The 10340-nt window shown below is 42.0% G+C and overlaps 1 pseudogene; it reads left to right on the top strand.

The window, feature by feature from the left end:
* LOC117454813 (membrane progestin receptor alpha-B-like) overlaps window positions 1–8208 on the top strand; it is a 14545-nt pseudogene extending 6337 nt beyond the window's left edge.
* The last annotated feature ends 2132 nt before the right edge of the window (window positions 8209–10340 follow it).

Here is a 10340-nt window from a genome sequence, read left to right as displayed (position 1 = left end):
TGAAGAAGAGACATGGAGAAGAGGGGACACATGTTGATGTAGAAAGAGACATGAAGAAGAGGGGACACATGTTGATGTAGAAGAGACATGGAGAAGAGGGGACACATGTTGATGTAGAAGAGACATGAAGAAGAGGGGACACATGTTGATGTAGAAGAGACATGAAGAAGAGGGGACACATGTTGATGTAGAAGAGACATGAAGAAGAGGGGACACATGTTGATGAAGAAGAGACATGGAGAAGAGGGGACACATGTTGATGTAGAAGAGACATGAAGAAGAGGGGACACATGTTGATGTAGAAGAGACATGGAGAAGAGGGGACACATGTTGGTGAAGAAGAGGGGACACATGTTGATGTAGAAGAGACATGAAGAAGAGGGGACACATGTTGATGTAGAAGAGACATGGAGAAGAGGGGACACATGTGATGTAGAAGAGACATAAAGAAGAGGGGACACATGTTGATGTAGAAGAAAGAAGAGGGGGACACATGTTGATGTAGAAGAGACATGAAGAAGAGGGGACACATGTTGATGTAGAGAGACATGAGGAAGAGGGGACACATGTTGATGTAGAAGAGACATGAAGACGAGGGGACACATGTTTATGTAGAAGAGACATGGAGAAGAGGGGACACATGTTGATGTAGAAGAGGGGACACATGTTGATGTAGAAGAGACATGGAGAAGAGGGGACACATGTTGATGTAGAAGAGACATGAAGAAGAGGGGGACACATGTTGATGTAGAAGAGGGGACACATTGTTGATGTAGAAGAGACATGGAGAAGAGGGGACACATGTTGATGTAGAAGAGACATGAAGAAAGGGGACACATGTTGATGTAGAAGAGACATGAAGAAGAGGGGACACATGTTGATGTAGAAGAGACATGAAGAAGAGGGGACACATGTTGATTTAAAAGAGACATGAAGAAGAGGGGACACATGTTGATGTAGAAGAGGGGACACATGTTGATGTAGAAGAGACATGAAGAAGAGGGGACACATGTTGATGTAGAAGAGACATGAAGAAGAGGGGACACATGTTGATGTAGAAGAGATATGAAGAAGAGGGGACACATGTTGATGTAGAAGAGACATGAGGAAGAGGGGACACATGTTGATCTAGAAGAGACATGAGGAAGAGGGGACACATGTTGATGTAGAAGAGACATGAAGAAGAGGGGACACATGTTGATGTAGAAGAGACATGAAGAAGAGGGGACACATGTTGATGTAGAAGAGACATGAAGAAGAGGGGACACATGTTGATGTAGAAGAGAGGACACATGTTGACGTAGAAGAGACATGGAGAAGAGGGGACACATGTTTGATGTAGAAGAGACATGAAGAAGAGGGGACACATGTTGATGTAGAAGAGACATGAAGAAGAGGGGACACATGTTGATGTAGAAGAGACATGGAGAATAGGGGACACATGTTGATGTAGAAGAGACATGGAGAAGAGGGGGCACATTTTGATGTAGAAGAGATATGAAGAAGAGGGGACACATGTTGATGTAGAAGAGACATGAGGAAGAGGGGACACATGTTGATCTAGAAGAGACATGAGGAGGAGGGGACACATGTTGATGTAGAAGAGACATGAAGAAGAGGGGACACATGTTGATGTAGAAGAGACATGAAGAAGAGGGGACACATGTTGATGTAGAAGAGACATGAAGACGAGGGGACACATGTTGATGTAGAAGAGACATGGAGAAGAGGGGACACATGTTGATGTAGAAGAGGGGACACATGTTGATGTAGAAGACACATGTTGATGTAGAAGAGGGGACACATGTTGATGTAGAAGAGGGGACACATGTTGATGTAGAAGATACATGGAGAAGAGGGACACATGTTGATGTAGAAGAGACATGAAGAAGAGGGGACACATGTTGATGTAGAAGAGACATGGAGAAGAGGGGACACATGTTGATGTAGAAGAGACATGAAGAAGAGGGGACACATGTTGATGTAGAAGAGACATGAAGAAGAGGGGACACATGTTGATGTAGAAGAGACATGAAGAAGAGGGGACACATGTTGATGTAGAAGAGACATGAAGAAGAGGGGACACATGTTGATGTAGAATGAGAAGAGGGACACATGTTGATGTAGAAGAGACATGAAGAAGAGGGGACACATGTTGATGTAGAAGAGACATGAAGAAGAGGGGACACATGTTGATGTAGAAGAGACATGGAGAATAGGGGACACATGTTGATGTAGAAGAGACATGGAGAAGAGGGGGCACATTTTGATGTAGAAGAGACATGGAGAAAAGGGGACACATGTTGATGTAGAAGAGACATGAAGAAGAGGGGACACATGTTGATGTAGAAGAGACATGAAGAAGAGGGACACATTTTGATGTAGAAGAGACATGAAGAAGAGGGGACACATGTTGATGTAGAAGAGACATGAAGAAGAGGGGACACATGTTGATGTATAAGAGACATGAAGAAGAGGGGACACATGTTGATGTAGAAGAGACATGAAGAAGAGGGGACACATGTTGATGTAGAAGAGACATGAGGAAGAGGGGACACATGTTGATCTAGAAGAGACATGAGGAAGAGGGGACACATGTTGATGTAGAAGAGACATGAGAAGAGGGGACACATGTTGATGTAGAAGAGACATGAAGAAGAGGGGACACATGTTGATGTAGAAGAGACATGAAGACGAGCGGACACATGTTGATGTAGAAGAGACATGGAGAAGAGGGGACACATGTTGATGAAGAAGAGGGGACACATGTTGATGTAGAAGAGACATGAAGAAGAGGGGACACATGTTGATGTAGAAGAGACATGGAGAAGAGGGGACACATGTTGATGTAGAAGAGACATGAAGAAGAGGGGACACATGTTGATGTAGAAGAGACATGAAGAAGAGGGGACACATGTTGATGTAGAAGAGACATGAAGAAGAGGGGACACATGTTGATGTAGAAGAGGGGGACACATGTTGATGTAGAAGAGACATGGAGAAGAGGGGACACATGTTGATGTAGAAGAGACATGAAGAAAAGGGGACACATGTTGATGTAGAAGAGACATGAAGAAGAGGGGACACATGTTGATGTAGAAGAGACATGAAGAAGAGGGGGACACATGTTGATGTAGAAGAGACATGAAGAAGAGGGGACACATGTTGATGTAGAAGAGACATGAAGAAGAGGGGACACATGTTGATGTAGAAGAGGGACACATGTTGATGTAGAAGAGACATGAAGAAGAGGGGACACATGTTGATGTAGAAGAGACATGGAGAAGAGGGGACACATGTTGATGTAGAAGAGACATGGAGAAGAGGGGACACATGTTGATGTAGAAGAGACATGAGAAGAGGGGACACATGTTGATGTAGAAGAGGGGACACATGTTGATGTAGAAGAGACATGGAGAAGAGGGGACACATGTTGATGTAGAAGAGACATGAAGAAAAGGGGACACATGTTGATGTAGAAGAGACATGAAGAAGAGGGGACACATGTTGATGTAGAAGAGACATGAAGAAGAGGGGACACATGTTGATGTAGAAGAGACATGAAGAAGAGGGGACACATGTTGATGTAGAGGAGACATGAAGAAGAGGGGACAGATGTTGATGTAGAAGAGACATGAAGAAGAGGGGACACGATGTTGATGTAGAAGAGACATGAAGAAGAGGGGACACATGTTGATGTAGAAGAGACATGAAGAAGAGGGGACACATGTTGATGTAGAAGAGACATGAAGAAGAGGGGACACATGTTGATGTAGAAGAGACATGAAGAAGAGGGGACACATGTTGATGTAGAAGAGACATGAAGAAGAGGGGACACATGTTGATGTAGAAGAGACATGAAGAAGAGGGGACACATGTTGATGCAGAAGAGACATGAAGAAGAGGGGACACATGTTGATGTAGAAGAGACATGAAGAAGAGGGGACACATGTTGATGTAGAAGAGACACGAAGAAGAGGGGACACATGTTGATGTAGAAGAGACACGAAGAAGAGGGGACACATGTTGATGTAGAAGAGACATGAAGAAGAGGGGACACATGTTGATGTAGAAGAGACATGAAGAAGAGGATTTTGCATAATAGGTGACCTTTAACATCTTCTCCGCAGGAACCCAGTGTGCGTCTCTCAGCTACCGACAGTAATGGCGACCACCGTGATGGATAGAATCGGGCGAGTGTTCATCAGCCTGCAGCAGATCAGGGAGGTTCCCCAGATGCTGAACGAGGCCGCCCCCTCCATGCCCGGCACCCTAAAAGACTCCGAGGTTCCCACCTACTTCAGAGAGCGCTACGTCAGCACCGGCTACCGACCGCTCAACCAAAACTGGCGCTACTACTTCCTGTCTTTATTCCAGCGCCACAACGAGACCATGAACGTCTGGACTCACCTGCTGGCGTTTTTAGTTCTTCTGATTAAATTCAGGCAACTCGCTGAGACTGTGGACTTTGTCAGTGATCCTCATTCGTGGCCCCTGTTGATCCTCATCGTGTCTTCCTTGATCTACACGGGTTTCAGTACAGTAGCCCACCTGCTGGGGGGCAAGTCTGAGCTGTGCAATTATAGTTTCTTCTTCCTGGATTATGTTGGGGTCGCGCAGTATCAGTACGGCAGTGCTGTGGTTCACTTTTACTACGCCGTGGAAGAGGGCTTCCACAGACACGTTCATGGGATCTTCATGCCTGTCGCGACCTTCCTCAGCTGTCTGTCATGTCTGGGATGCACCTATGGGAAGTACTGCAACTACAGACGTCCCATGTGGGTGCGTAAGGTGTGCCAGGTGGTGCCCTCAGCACTTAGCTATATGTGGGACACTAGCCCTGTGGCATATCGATTAATGTCATGGTATAAGAACAGCGATGATCCAGCGGTTTTTCTATCATTTTGGCCAGGTGGCTTTCTTTCTTAGCTGCGGCTTCTTCTTCACCTGTCCTGTTTTAGAGCGATGCTTCCCTGGCCGGTGCGATTTTGTGGGACAGAGCCATCAGATATTCCATGTCTTTCTGTCTTGCTGCACCCTGTGTCAGATCCATGCCTCCTACCTTGACTACGTGGGCCGCAGGGAGCTGTACTCGCGTCTGCATGGCAGCGATGAGGCGGGTCTCTTTGTGGGACTGTATGTGTTAGTGTTAATTGGTTGCTCACTTATTGTTTTCTTAATGCTAAGGAAAGTCAAAAAACTGCTTGGTTGCAAGTCCAAATAATAGACGAGAGATTGTAGGAAAGGCATTCATGTGCCTTTATCGCCTCAGACTTACTGCCCATTTTCCGAAACCCTAATAGTCAGAGAAATGTCCCCATTGCCTCAATTGTCGAAGGCGTCGAAGGCCTTTAATTGCCTACTCTGCCTCTGATTGGATAGTACTTGTTGCCTTTATGTGTTGGGTTGTTTAGGTTTAGACATTCGATTAGTGTGGTTCTATGCCGTTACCATAGGGATAACGGGCAGTTGCACACATGGACATTCAGATAAATGGATTTTGGGTCGGGACATTTTCAGACAATTGGAGTTTTGGAATTATAGAAATTAGGGCCCTAGAAATGTTGGGTGTTTGTTCTTGGGATAACAATCTATCAGACCAACTGGCTTTGGGTCCAATGGGAAGATAAATGTCATCTGAATAATGGGCCATCAGAGCAATGGCGTTACCCATGACAGACAGGGAACTAACCATACTGTATACGCTTGTTTTATGTAAATACTTGTTTCATTTTGCATATTTCATAACTGTAAGGGCCAGATTAAAAAAAGGGGCGGCGAGTATTTTGGGACTGAATTGTATTTGTATAGAGTTTGTGAAAATATCAAAGTTTTAAAGCATCAGCCAAGACTGGTACATACAACTTTTTACAGCTCATAGACATTCAAAAGATCAAATATATAACCGAGAAACGAATGTGTGCTTGTTGCAAGTTCAGACATCACCAGAAATCTACCATTCATACCGTAACTTCAATGTTTCTCCATGCCGGGCCTGGTCATTTGCACATGTTATGATATTTGGCATACAGGTGGTGCTGAGCGAGTGTTATTTTGTGAATGATGCCCTTTCTCAACCGCCAAATACCTGCCATCAGATAATTGCACAGTGTCCAGGCTCTTCTGAGAGGATTTAAGTTGCCATTTTCATGGTGTCGTACATGTAGTTTGGACTTATGATGACATTTCATTGCTAGTGTATTACCTACTATGATAACGTTGGCATGCCCCCAGTCGAATCAATATTCAGCCTTGGACGGGGGGCAGCGGTTAAAACCTATTTAACCCGTGAATCAATATCAGTTTGTGTATGCCAAATTTCAACATGTTGTCAGTGCTTTACCTTTCACTCTCCTGTGTTAATATGACTGCTTAACATGGACTCTGACGGCTTTGAAATGAGCATAGATAACTTGTTTCAGTTCCCCGTCATAAAGGGATGTCTGACAGCAAGGTAAAGCAGTAAAAGTATTACAAAAGATAGTGTACACTTAAGCTAATTATTCTCTCATACAACCCTATTTTGAGAAATGAAAACTATCTAGTTAACATGTTGTCCTTTTGCTAGCTCCTTTTTAGATATAGCAATACACTGCCTCGAACTATTTAAGAAAGATAGATATTTTACGAGGGATTTAATATATTAGAGTCTTATATATTTGATGAATGTTTTGTATGATCACTGTATTGTGTCTTATGGGGAATCTTGAATGCTTCCCTTTTATTCCATAAGGGGAGAAGTGAATGTTGGTAAACGAGGGTACGTATTACAGATGAAGGTACCATATTATTTTAAATCTATGAGAGGTTACCCGTAGTGACCAAGATGTGAAGAAAGAGATTGAGTTATCCCTTCGATGCCCGAGTGACTGGACCCTACACTCTTCCATAAGTGGGTCAAAAAGGACCCGTATTAGATTTTTATGCCATTTTTTTCATTTTGGTTAAGAAAACCACTTGTATAATATTTAGTATTATATTTTGGTTCACACTAGAAATACTTTATATTTAATTTTTCACTATTTATAATTTTAGACATTTTTTTTACATTTTGAAAAAATACGTTTTGAACATATCGATGCAAAGATCTCCGCTATTCTGAGACCCTCACAGTATTCCAGTCCCTTTTCAAGACTCATCTCTTCTCCTCTTGTCTACCCCCAAGCCCCCCCCCCCATCAATCCATGCCGGTTGATCAAGTTTGATATTCCTACACCCCCCACCCTAACCTTCCCTTATATTGTAAAGCGATTTTGAGTCCTTGAAAAGCCCTATACAAATATAATGTATTATTATTACACTGACAGGTTTCAGATCTTGCTGTGTAAAATAATCTTCCCGAGAGGTGTCACTTGTGATGTCGTCTGTGTGTTCTACAGTGAATGTATTCCTGACAGCAACAGGTGATAAGAATCAAAGGTTCCCATAGGAAATGCATGCGGGTAATTTTTGACCCACTTATGGAAGCTCGGGGTAGCAATACAAAAACTACAATTTCTTCAAATGTACATTTAAAATGTGAATGGCATGATATCCAACACATGTTTTTGAGGAATAGCTGGAATATGAAATGATAAAAAAATGTAATTACAAAGATACTTCAAGAAAACCACCTTAATTCAAAAAGACCCACTTATGCATCTAAGGGTTAAACAATTATCTTTTGGAGACAGAGTGTGAAGGCAGATATGATCTTTATAAAAGCACCTTTTCTTCTCATAACCTCTTGTGCAAAAAGGGCGTGTTGACCTTTGCACACTAGTGTCCACTTGTCAGTGACAAAGCGGTCATAAATAATGGTTAAAGCTCACATATACCGTACTATCTGATGCTCTGATTATTTTTGGATTAACTTGGACTCTGATTGTGAATTGAGCTCTACCTTATTGTGCCTTAAGTATTTTGATATGAAACTGTTATTTCTGTTAATGCACTTTTCATTTTCTCAAAATGATCTCAAACCTGTATGAGTTGTATTTTCCTTGCTATAGCCAAGTGAAGTTAATGTTGTTAATACTGTTGTGTAGGTATAGATATGTTATGTTTAACTCGTATTATTACCATCAAAGTATCAGCAGCTCCTGCTTCTTAGATAGGTGGACCCAGTGGCGATCCTAGAGTCTGTGGGGGCCCTGGGCAAAAATTCACTGGGGGCCCCTCGAATCAGCTTTCATCACCATCAGTGGGCCCCCCCCCCCCCCCCCCCCCCCCCCCGACATGTCGTTGCAGTAAATTAAAGGGTGTTTCATGTTGTCGTTGCTGTGGACCTTCTTAATCTCCCTTCTTTGGGGGCCCCAAGCAGTTGCCTGCCTTGCCTGTTCGCAAGGGGCGCCCCTGGGTGGACCTACATCTACAGAACGACCTGCAGAATGAGACGAAATGATATTGCTTGTGGGAGTGAATTATGTAATGCATTTCATTCAATATTTAACAAAAGATACATAAATCAATATGCCTTTGAAATTAAAAAAATTAGGCGATTTATATATATGAATTCATACAAATAAAGACATTTAAATGAGTATGCATAGACTAAACAACAAACCGTGAATTAGAATTTAAAGATTGTAAAATAGAGAAATGTGGGATAAAATCATGCTTTGAAATCTATTTATCTATAAAACAATAGTGACGCATTTCTATATTTTTGAATGTATACATTTGTATGGCCTTGTGTGTATTTAGGGATATATTGAACACAATATTGAATCAAAGATGGCATTACATAATTCAGTGCAAAAATATGTGTGGTAATAATACGCCCCTGTAATTTCCCTGTTAAAAAGAGTTACTTTTTTGTGGGGATATATGTGTTAATGCATGTGCTGTATTATTTCTTTATGGAAGAATTGTGGATAAATATGATTGTTGTTTGGTCTCCACAGCCATTTGTAAACTGTACAGACACACTTTGATACCTAACATGTGTGTTGATACTCTGTACATCTTGTCTTGTCACTTTCACTGTGCCTTATTGTTCTGATTAAACATAAAACATGGATTTGTAGTCCAATGTGTTAGGATTATATGCAAAGGAAGCATTTCCTCAGTAATGAAATAAAACATGTTTCATAAAACTGGATGATGTATTAATACAATTATTTGATTCTACATCTTACCAATAAGGTGACCCAATATCATTAAAAAATCTAAGTCAAGCGTAAAAAAACAGAACCAGTAAAACAAAGAGATTTCATGAAAAGAGAGCCCATGTAGGAAAGATGTCAGCTATTTGCCTGTTTGTGAAAATAAACGAGCGCACGGAAATGCAAACTGTCTTCACTTCAACTCGTAAAACAAGTAACACAGACGTTTTAGTTGTTCATTTGGTTGTCCCTGGGTCTCTTTGGAGCCGTTTGTTGTCCCTGGGTCTCTTGTGCCTGACTGCCCTTCTTCATGGTCAATGTGAGTCTCTGTTTCTCTCTACAGTTCACTTTGGAGTTATTTTGGTCTTTTTAGTCTCGTAGTTCAATCAATCAATCAATGTTTATTTATATAGCCCAATATCACAAATGTTACATTTGTCTCAGTGGTCTTCACAGTTTATACAGAATATCAGTATGACAATACCACACCCTCTGTCCTTAGACCCTCTGTCCTCAGACCCTCTGTCCTCAGACCCTCACATCGTACAAGGAAAAACTTCAAAAGAAAACCCAGTTTAAAGGGAAAAATGGGAGAAACCTTAGGGAGAGCGACAGAGGAGGGATCCCTCTCCCAGGACGGACAGACGTGCAATAGATGCCGTGTGTAAATTGAAAAGATAATACATTTGCAACATAGGTAGTCCAAATGTTTGGAAATGCATGTGTGTATAATAGGAAGATGAATCCACAAGGATATCCATCCAGGACCACAGCCACGACTCAAGATCCAGCGCTCGCGATCCAGGATTCGTAGTTGTTTTATGTTTATTTGTTGTCCTTTTGAGTCTCTTCCTGGTTGTTACGTGGCTCTTGAGTAACATTGTGTAGGTGAAGGCCAGCGGGGCCAGTTACACTATGGACTCTTCGCCTAGTATGATCATTAAGCAATCCATCTACTGATATATGTTCCAATAAATGTCCCACGGCCCAACTCATATTTCCAAGACTGAATACCTTATGCAATGAACTAGTCAAAGAGTTGTCCTTCTGAGTCTTGAATCATCTTTGGCAAACATCATAGGTCTCGAGCAGAGTGCGACGCCTTCCACGGATAAATCTGTTTTTATACAGTTTGAATTATACATGCTCAGTCATGAGACAATATAGACCCATGACTATGTCAACTGTCACGGCCTAAGAGGTTATATCGCACCTTGTGACTGGTCATACCTAAAGGATGTTTTCTTAATTAAA

Source organism: Pseudochaenichthys georgianus, chromosome 11, assembly GCF_902827115.2.
Source record: "Pseudochaenichthys georgianus chromosome 11, fPseGeo1.2, whole genome shotgun sequence".
NCBI classification, from domain to species: Eukaryota; Metazoa; Chordata; class Actinopteri; order Perciformes; family Channichthyidae; genus Pseudochaenichthys; species Pseudochaenichthys georgianus.
This window is presented reverse-complemented; position numbering and strand designations above follow the sequence as displayed.